This window comes from Eriocheir sinensis, unplaced genomic scaffold (assembly GCF_024679095.1).
Source record: "Eriocheir sinensis breed Jianghai 21 unplaced genomic scaffold, ASM2467909v1 Scaffold62, whole genome shotgun sequence".
Taxonomy (NCBI): domain Eukaryota; kingdom Metazoa; phylum Arthropoda; class Malacostraca; order Decapoda; family Varunidae; genus Eriocheir; species Eriocheir sinensis.
The window spans coordinates 680,761-691,607 of record NW_026111965.1 but is presented as its reverse complement, the minus strand read 5'-3'; the positions used below and the strand labels follow the sequence as shown (position 1 = coordinate 691,607).

The window sequence follows — 10,847 nt, the reverse complement described above, 5'->3', positions numbered from 1 at the left end:
ATGTGGATGTCATTTTGCGGATGCAAATGTGAATGCGGATATCAGTCTCTACTAAAATGCGGATGCAAATGTGGATGCAGATATCAAAATATGACATCCTCGCGGATGCGATGCGGATGCGGATGTTTTACGTCAAACGTTCTCGCCGAGAGATCCCCAAAAAAAAAGCCTGTTTAAGTGTCAGACCATGCAGACAGGAGACGTAACAAAAAAAAACAACATGGGAGAACCAAAATAATGCGAAATTAGTTCGAATGGTGTCTTAATAGTTGATACTTCTCTTGAAAGTATTTAAGTCATAGAAGACGTAAATACAGACGCAGGAAGGAGTTCCAGAGTATACTAGTGGAAGTAAAGTGGAAATACTTTTTGTTACAATAAAGTTTTATGACGAGTTTCAGCCACACATTTTGTGCGTTACCAGGATGCGGGACGTGGACCCAACTCGTCGTGCATCCCACCGACCACTTTCCCCAACCTCCACCCTTTTGAAAGTGGTTAACTATAAATCTATAACCAACTGATTGAACTGATACTATAAACACATATTTATTACTTAATATTTAAAAGTTCAAGATGGGCAAGTTTGTTTCAAAAACTTAGCTATCTACCTTTTCTGGCAAAAGCCGATTGCGCTTAGCGTCATATATCAAGCCAGCACTACTAAACAGCTGCTCACTAGGTACGCTACTTGGTGGACAGGAGAGATACTGGCAAGCTACCTTTGCCAAATCAGGGTAGACTGTCTTCATTGTCTTCCACCATTGCAAACTATCTTGACTTGTTCCACTTATTCTTTTCTCTGTGATATTTCTCAATATCTTTCATGAGTAAAGTTACTACAGATGAGTTTTCTGCTTCATCATCACTGCTGGAGGCAAGAATAGAGGTCATTGCTTCATCTAATGTTCCACAGGTGGTAGGTGTTTCACTCATATCAGCTCTTCTTCGTTCCCTTCTTGGTTCTCCATCTTCCTCTTCTAGAATAGTCGTCTGACGAAGCTCCTCACATACTCTGGCAAGTGATGATTTTACTTGATCAGTGACGTGAGATGAAGAAAAAAATTTACTCTTGTATCTTGGGTCAATATATTTGCAATTCTGTAAAGATCTTCATTTTCAATCCAGAAAATCTTTTCTCAACATCAGCCTGCGACACTTCTTTCATGAGTTTACTACGCCTGTGTTTGCTTGTCATACATGTTTAACTCGTCTCACTGCTTGTCTGTCTTCATTTAACTCAATCACTGGGATCCTGAGCCTGGTTCATCTTCAGAGCTTGTCTGAAGTATGGATTTAAACCTTCATTTGTATCCCCAGGTAGTTTCTTCAACAGGGTTAGAAACTACTGATGTGGTATGCTGAAGAGTGTGTTTTAAGGACTTTACAAGTGGAATCACTTCAGCTGCTGTTGATGTGGAGTCACTAAGTTTTTTGTGATATCTTCCTTAAGGTTGTAAAGGCTTGTACACATTTATGCATAATCAACCACTCAGTATTGCTGGGCTGTTTGATTTTGGAGTTGGTAGCAGCATACACACACACAGATTCCTTTATTTCTAGTGTTCTTCTTAGCATGTAGGTGCTATTCCATCTTGTGGGTGTATCATGAATAACAGAGTTTAGGTACTTGCAGCCTGTCCAGAATCTTTTAAGTTCATCTTGTGCCATAGTTGAGTGATGAAAGTGCGTAGCAATACTACGAGTTTTTTTTTTTTGATCATGTTTCTATATCACAATGTTATGATAACCCAGTTTTAGCAATCAGCTTTATTTTATGAACAGTACAAACCAAATTATTTACACCTGAGAGAATCAGCTTTTTTCAAAATTGCTCCAGCAGCACGCCGAACACAGGGCACCTTTGTGATAGATATGTCCCCCTTCAGCCGCATATCATCAAACATTTGGAAATATCCTCACCTGTCTGTCGTTCTTCCAGAGGTTCAGCACCTAGCACAAAGGTTCTTTCAAATTCCTTATTTATGGTATGTGCAGTTAAACTCAGCAATGAGACACCTGCTGAGGCATCTGACCACACATCAGTTGTGAAGGAAAGTTTGTTGTTTGCTTCACTTCATCAATTATTTCTTTTATTTTCTTGAAAACAGACTCATACATATCACTACATATCATTGATGAATAGAAATTTCGCTGCTTTAGACTGTATAGTGGGCAGCTTCAGTCATCAATCTCATGAATCCTATGTCCTCAACATGACTGAAAGGCAAATCATCCATGACTAACATTTCTGCAATGCATTTATCCAGTTTCTTTGCCTTAGGGTTAGAAGCATCCCATAATTTTGCACTCTGAAAATACTCAGCAACATTCCTTTGCTTAGCATCTGTCTTGCTTTTGCAAAGGTGTTTTTCTATATTTATTTTTCTTCAACTTCTTTGTCTCTTTTGCCATTAACTCTTCAAACTGTTCTTTATGCACTGACTTCAAGTGGTTTTTCAAAGATGTAGTTCGTCCCTTTCGTGAATAATCTTTCTTGCACAACAGACACTGTGCTAGGTCACTTGACTTGCTCATAAAATATTTCCACACTTCACTGCTATGTGACGCCATTTTTCAGCTGCTGTAGCAGTCAGCACAGAACAATAAGGCTTTGTAAACTGATTATAATATCCTTTTAAACCATCACTGGCAAACTGTATTATCAGCGAGGAGCAAAGCAAGGAAGCAATACTTCTTCCTTCGAAGGCAAACTCTTGCAAACTGATGACCTAGCTGAGTGTACTGTGTAGGACTTATGCTCAGAATGCAGTTTACAACTTGGATCAGTATTATAAATTTTCGAGATGCTTAGTAAATGTGAAGAAAATTACTACTCTAATGCTTCATTGCATTAAATTCTAGTAAATACATCGAAAAGCCCTCTATAACAGTAATAATGATAATAATAATAAACAATAGCTAATATTACCTTCCTCTGTTAAAATCTTTTCATCGGCTCGCTCACTGTATCAGGGGAAACAGGCGACAACAGGAAAACTCGTGGATAAGAAGAGCTCAGCGCTGCCGGTTCATATTTTTTAATATTATTATTTGTATAATTATAGAAACATTCGCATTAAAAGTATTTAAGGAAGAAGCACTGAGATTCTACCGTGTGAAGTGCAGAGCATAAGGTCTAAGACTGTACTGATACGATAGACATTACTCAGCCACGACACACATACATTACAATCTCCTCTCTCTCTCTCTCTCTCTCTCTCTCTCTCTCTCTCTCTCTCTCTCTCTCAGCAGTAAGGCATCCAGGGTGAAGGTGACAAGCAAGGGTGATAAGCTCTCTCTATCTCTCCTCACCCTCCTCACACACACACACACACACACACACACACACACACACACACAGTGACTCACTCATCTGTCGTTACTAAGTATCTAACATTCCACCATTCACAGTTTGCAGTTTATTTACTAAGTATTTTACTTCATAGTCACTAAGTAAAATTCGCCCCTCCTCCTGACCTTCCCTAAATTCTAGACACATTACGTTGTGTAAGTTTGAAAGGAATGAATCCGTGATATTATTTGCTTTAGTTTTACTAGATAATTAATTCATTAGACACATCAATAAATTTACTCCACATTTCTAAGCTCTGTCTGAACTCTAAGTCTGTAAGCACCAGGCAGTACTCTACTACTCTGCTAGTCTGTAACTGCGTGTCTATTTCCTATATTTACTCTATAATCTATAGGTTGTGCAATACACAACACATCCGCATCCACATCCTCTGTAGAGTGCGGATGCAGATGCAGATATGTATATTTCACCACAAATATTACGGATGCGGATGCGGATGCGGATGTGAAAAAATATGGATGTTCCGCGGATGGATTGCAGTTGCGATATCGATACATCTATATATATATATATATATATATATATATATATATATATATATATATATATATATATATATATATATATATATATAAATGTGAGCTCTGAACCAAGAAGGAATAACTGAATTAAGATTTTTTTTCTGAGCATATACATTAACTCTCATTGGCACGGAGCTGTAATACAGTAATACCGGAACAAGTAACGTTTTTGACCCAGAGTAGGACAAATTCATGAGTATATTGAACTATGAGATGAACGGAAGGCTGCATTAGTGATCTTTATTATGAATTGCGCGCATAACGCAATTCTCCCAGGACGACCGACATCCTTTGTTTACATGGGTGAAGTTTATTGATATGCGTTTTTCTCCATGTTTTCAAATATCTTCGTTTCATTTCCACACACGGCCAAGGAATTTCCTGCAAAACCGAAGGAGTGCATTGAGTAACCACTGTCACCGGACACCCCAAACTTGCTGGCGACCTATCCATGACAAAGATTAACTACAACAGGGTTCTTTCCCGTGCCTGATGAGCTTTTATCTTTAGGCGTTAAGTATATCAGAGTTTTTGACATCAAACTGTCAGGCATGTCACAGTTATCAAAAGAGTAAATTTGGGTTTCAAAATGAAACAGTGGTGACTCTGTACTTGCGGCGTCCCTCAAGAGTACTTATCGCATATACTAAAAGAGGCTGAGGAGCTCCCTTGTCAGTATTCCCCTATCCACTCTTCGTCCCTTCACCATGAAGCTGGTAGGTGGCGCTCCCGGGCTGTGTGCAGGGTGGTGGGGGTGAAAGTGTTAGTAAATTGGCAGTAGTAGTGTTATTGTTGTAGTATTTATTTGCTTATTGTTGTAGCAGTATTAGTAGCAGCAACAAGAAACTATATATATATATATATATATATATATATATATATATATATATATATATATATATATATATATATATATATATATATATATATATATATATATATATATATATATATATATACATATATATATATATATATATATATATATATATATATATATATATATATACAGTGGTGGTGTGTGGTGGTAGTAGTAAGTAGTCAACCAAGTAGTAGTAGTAATGATAAGTAGTAGTGGTCAATGAGAGGTGATGTGGTAAAGTAGTAGTACTAGTAGTTGTAGTGATAATAGGAGGTAGCAGTGGTAGTGGTAGTAAAAGTGGTTGTCGTGAAGTATATGTTGTAGCAGTCGTTCGGTTGCAGTGGTGGTTCCATAAGTGTTGTGTTATTAGGAAAGTGCTGCATTCACACCAGCTCGTTAAGCATTCACTGAGTCATTAATGAAGGCAGTCATCATCTGAGCAGCGCACTCAAATACTCCCAAGAAGAAGACAGTTTTCTGCTGATTATAAAACTAACCGATAAACTTCAAAAGTGACCGGCGATGTAAAGCGCAGTGTTGTGTTTTGAAATAGCAGAATATTGTTTCTCTTGACGAGTAATTGTTTTCTAATGGGTCATGTATTTGTATTTTAAGAGAGCACAAAGAAGAGTAGATAGTGATGGTTATTGCATGGAAATGTTAGCGTCATGGTTTACGGACTAGACATGGGTTAAAGAGATTGTGACAATTATTAAGAACAAGAGATGCATATAATAGTAATAATACGGCTATTAGTACTGTAGCTGCTCCTCCTACTCCTCCTCCTCCTCAACTACTACTACTACTACTACTACTTACCGTGATTCTTATAAAGTGATTCAGCCTGACAACCGCTCTTAAATCATGGTTTCCTTCTACCTTTAATGTAAGTTGAAATTGAGGATGACTGAAAAGAAATTGTAAGCATTCTGATATACGGTGTGCAAAACTGTTCATCTGTTTTGGGAATCTTCTTTCGGATCCACTCTGTGTCCATTTCCTTCCCGTTGACTGGTTACTGATCTTGCTCTCAGCTTCATCCTTTATTTTCATTGAAGTATGAGATCTATCCTTGGCTTAGTTTACTATTTCAATCAATGACAATAAAGATAACCATCGTCAATCAGCGGCCACTCAGTTGATATTAATATTAGCTTCAATCACGTCAGTGTGCCAGAGCCCCGTTCGCTACGAGCTTTTTATGAATCAGTTTAAGCAGCATAAGTGTACATTCAATATGCTTTCTCTGCTGGTAATAGTCTCTACCCAGAAAAAGGCAACTATTGTTTTTGGAATTTCATGAAGGCAAAAAAGGTTAAAAACTGCCCCGAGTGTGTCTGAGTTGGTTGTAAACGACACTTTTTACTGAGGAGAGATGGAGATACGGCGGTTTAAAGGACACCAGATTTAGCTGGCTCCTTAGTATGGGCCTTTCCAACAGAGGTGCGCATGACGCCTAGCTCTGTATCAAAAGGATGCCGCGAGCAGCATGTTGACCCCGTGTACTATATTTTATAGCTGGTGTCGCCCGCCGCTGTGAGGATTGTGACCGCAGCCTACCGCACCGTTATCACGATGTTGAGACACGTAATGATGTTGTTGCTTGATCTTCTCCAGCAATATGACAGCACTATATATATATATATATATATATATATATATATATATATATATATATATATATATATATATATATATATATATATATATATATATATATATATATATATATATATATATATATATATATATATATATATATATATATATATATATATATATATATATATATATATATATATATATATATATATATATATATATATATATATATATATATATATATATATATATATATATATATATATATATATATATACCAAATCTATTCTCCAAGTCACCCAACTCCTTCATCAATATAAAATCTTCCAGGAACTTCTTGCACCTAGCCTAATAGAGTACCTCCTATTGTAATTAAAAACTGTGATTCCGTGCTCACACCCTGCCTGGTCACTCTTTTGTCTCTGCCTCTCACCACGCACGTTTCCTTCCTGCTGGAAGCACGCCTACATACAGCCTCAGCTTCAAGAAGGTGACCATTCCATTCTCTCAAACTTCCGTCCTATAAGTTTACTTTTCTATCTTTCCAAAGCTTTTGAATCAATCCTTAATCGGGAGATTATGAGGCATCTATCAACTTCTGACCTTTTTTTTTTTACGTCGTGTTTGGTAATATGTGTCCATGCAGAATCGTGGGATATCGTTGGAACGACTTTATGTCAAACCGTCAACCACTCCGTGAGACTGATTCGACATATATTACTTGCATAGTCCATTAACGGCAACTCTGGCTACACGGGCACGTTGCATGCTACACAGAAACCGACCCTGCTCGCCGGGGATGTCGCTGTGAGGCAATCCTGAGTGGAGGCGGCCAAAGGGACGCCCGCAGAGTTCATGGATTGAGCTTGTCGATAGATCCGGCCGGGAGGTACTCGGTATGAGAAGGGAGTTTGCATGAAGATTTGCACGAAGGGACCCCCGGGCTTAGCGTCATAAGATGCGTAATACACGTAATACGCTCCCGCGGCGTATGCCCCCCTTAATTGATGAAATTATATTTTTGCTTGTGGCACATAGGAAAGCGAACTGGTTTCCAAATCCTGGGTACCGAGCTCTGTAATTGTCTAAAAGACATTTTTTCTACGTCAAAACCCACAGCGCCGGCAGAATATCTTGACTCTTGGGTAATCAGCCTCATCCCGCTGGTGGAGCGACATGCTATTCTTAGAGTAACTGCATATACTTCACAACTATCTTAAGAGACCTAAAGTTAAGGCCCATCAGATCATCTGGCCTTCATGTGTTCGAATTGGTGGACTTTTTTTTTATGTCGGGTAGCAGCCCTGGGTACTATAAAATTGTATATATGCTTAAAGTATTGGTGGACTGCATTTTCATGCTTTCAGGGATTTAGACTATTGGGCTATTTTGCATCTGAAATTCATATTAATAGAATATTACTGTGCTTTAATATGGTAACCTGTCAAAATATCTTTTCCATAAAATAAAAAAATGCTCAGGAATGTAACTCACTTTCGTCAGCTTTTTTTTTTTTTAGTAATAGTGAAAAAAATGGATGCAATGACAAGTTTCCTTCACGCAGATGTCTGTGCTGGTGGCCTTGCTGGTGTCTCTGTTAGCGCTGGTTCAAGTAAGCTGGACGATGCCCGCCCCTGACGCCGCCGCCGAACCTATCGACAGCATATCCCTGAAGCGATACTTAGTTTATCGTAAACTCACCGCGCCTGAACTCGCCCGTCGCTTCCAGAAGACAACCTTCAACGCAGTGACGGTGCGGCGGCGCCCCGCGCGTAATGGACCCGGCCCATTACGCAAGCTGAATGGATAGTCTTAGTGACACTGCCCACACCACTGTTCTGCTTGTAGTGCTATTGAGAGGAATGTGCTGCCCCGACCCTCTTCTAGTGTGTCGGTGGCCCTCACCTGTGACATGACGGCACTGCTACTCTGAGGCCCTCTAGTATGCATGTGTGTGTGTGTGATGAACTCCAGCGTACCTGAGTATACATGTGTTTATGTTTGCATAGTTTCATCAACCTGTTCATGGATGGAAACAACTCGACAAATAATAATTGATGCTTCGGTTTACTATCACTGTTTGCCTAACACACATTCACACGTCATGTTTTGTCACGAGCTGTGGTGAAACCTGCATGGCAAATGACACCAAATAAGGATTTTACAATGATTGTAATGTAATAAGACTTAACATATTCATGAGTTTAATTAATCCCAAAGAGTACTGTTACATTTACAGTAGTTAGGGTAAGGTTTTAAGGTCCAAAATAACGGTACTCGCACAAGATGAGGAGCAGTATGTTAAGCTTGTTAACATTTTTAGATGTCACTGTGTGAATAAGTTCCGTCCCCTTGGAGCCAACACTCTCACGTGATGACACCGCAGACCAGGGGTGTGACAAAAAAGGTAAAGGAGAGGGTCACTTCCTCAGAATGCAGGCCATAACATCCGAATGATACCCACTACCCATGGACTGCATGGCGACAAGAGGCAAGTGTCTATGACCCTTACCACCCATCCTTCTCCACTTAGCCCGGGGATATTTCAGGGGCACAACCCGTAACCTCTATAATTCAGGCTCCTTATAAAGGACACTGCTTACATCGAAGTGTCCAGATAATTTTATTGTTAAGACAAGATTGTTAGGATCTGAACTTCATAAAATAATGAGGTGGACTTGTAGCAAACATGGCTTTTGGCCATTATCTGCGAAAATCACATCCTGCCCTCAAGGGACTAGAAGTGTGACATCGCCTCTAGAATTAAATCGTTTATCATCTGTATTAATTTGGACCTGTTAAGTTGGTATTTCGTATCTCTAAACTCATAAAAGATTTCATTGTTTATTAATCCACTGTATATAGTGTACAGACCAGAGGAGTACATTTAAATATCTTTCAATTTGAATAATGAAATTAGGACGGAATATCAAAGTAAAGACATAACAGGGAATCCTGTAAAATAAATAATTTTACAATCTGAGGGTAACCAAATGGTAAATAAATTAACCATTATTGTTACATGAATTCATTCTGTACAACAGTGCAGCAACACATTGCCACAGCATTTTGGGGAGCTGATTAAACAAAACCGCTTTTCACTTTGCCTTGTTCTGGATGGTAGTCCTCTTACTACTGTCATATTATCATCAATTACTTCTGAGAAAAGCTATGAAGTAAAATTTTAAGTTAATAATGAAGTCACACCAATGTGAAGCTCAATATTTTCCAGGAAAAAAAATAATGTAAACTTTTATCAAATAAATTACAGCAACGCATAATTTAACATATCCTCATAAAGCGTCCAGGACAATCACCAAGTTTATTTGTTAGCACACAAGCACGTGAGTCCCTTATCTCTATGGCAAAACTCCACACAACAGACACCATGTAACTTACACTTGCACACGTTATTGTCACATTTTTTACCACACCGACACTTTACCAGCAGTTCGGGGGGTACAGGACACAAGTACTTTATTGGAAATAGTTTAAGCAACATGAGAACATTTCTAATGACACAAACTCCGCTTTATATGACCACGGATTACTGAACTTGTCGGTGGTAAAACATGCAAGTCTTTGCCCTCCAAGTGCAAAAGAAGTCGGAGTTTGTTGAATGTATTGGCTTGGAATTTGGAGCGATGACCAGCCCATGTTTTCACAAGGTACTTTTCAGCAATCTCCTCATCCATCTCTGAAAAAGTGTCTGTCTCAGCAAAGTTTGTGAGTATCAGAGGGTTACATGATAACACTGCATGCTTCGTTTCAATCTTACTTCATCATTTCCAGTCAGAATATGCGCTTTAATGATCACCCTACAAAGTGCATCTCCTATCTTTCCATGAAGTATGTGAAGGGGAACTTTTCTTTTATATTCACCTGTACCAATCTCAATCCATAACTCACAAAGCCCTTTGCATTTAAATTCTGGGAGGTATCTCAAAATTAGGGCAATGCTATCAGTATCATTTGACAATGCAAGGATTCGCTTACAACCTCTTTTTACACTCCAAGCTATGTGAGATATTAGTCTGTTATCTGCTGCCTCTTACCAGTTGGACAGCTCAGGCACATTAATTGCTGTACAAAGGTCCTCTGAGCCATTGCTTGTAATATTTCTTCATTCACCACCATTCCACTCACAACAACATTTTTAAAATCCCGAAGACTTACAGTTCTGGCTGGAATTTGAAGAGCTTGCTTATTTTTGCCACTAGCCCAGAGTTTTTCAACCTGGTTTGGTGATGACATCAATTTCCCCTCCACAGTCTGCTGCCATGCGGATTCTTTCTTCTTCCTTTACAGACAACTCACAGTATGAATCAAATACAATATGCAGTCTGTCTGCCGGACATCCTTTTTTGGTTGCAGTTAAGGTTCTCTGGATAACTTGGCCAAAGTCTGTGAAACTGGATAAATTACGATAATGTCTTATTTTAGACATGAAATCAAGAATGATATCTGTCTTCAGAATTGAAGCTGG

At 38.8% G+C, this 10,847-nt stretch overlaps 1 long non-coding RNA gene across 1 annotated transcript; it reads left to right on the top strand.

Annotated features, from left to right (window-relative positions):
• Positions 1-4,566: 4,566 nt before the first annotated feature.
• LOC126993485 (uncharacterized) lies at positions 4,567-8,557 on the top strand. The gene is made up of 2 exons (XR_007747854.1): positions 4,567-4,613; positions 7,926-8,557. It is a non-coding gene; the product is annotated as an uncharacterized LOC126993485 (long non-coding RNA).
• Positions 8,558-10,847: the final 2,290 nt, after the last annotated feature.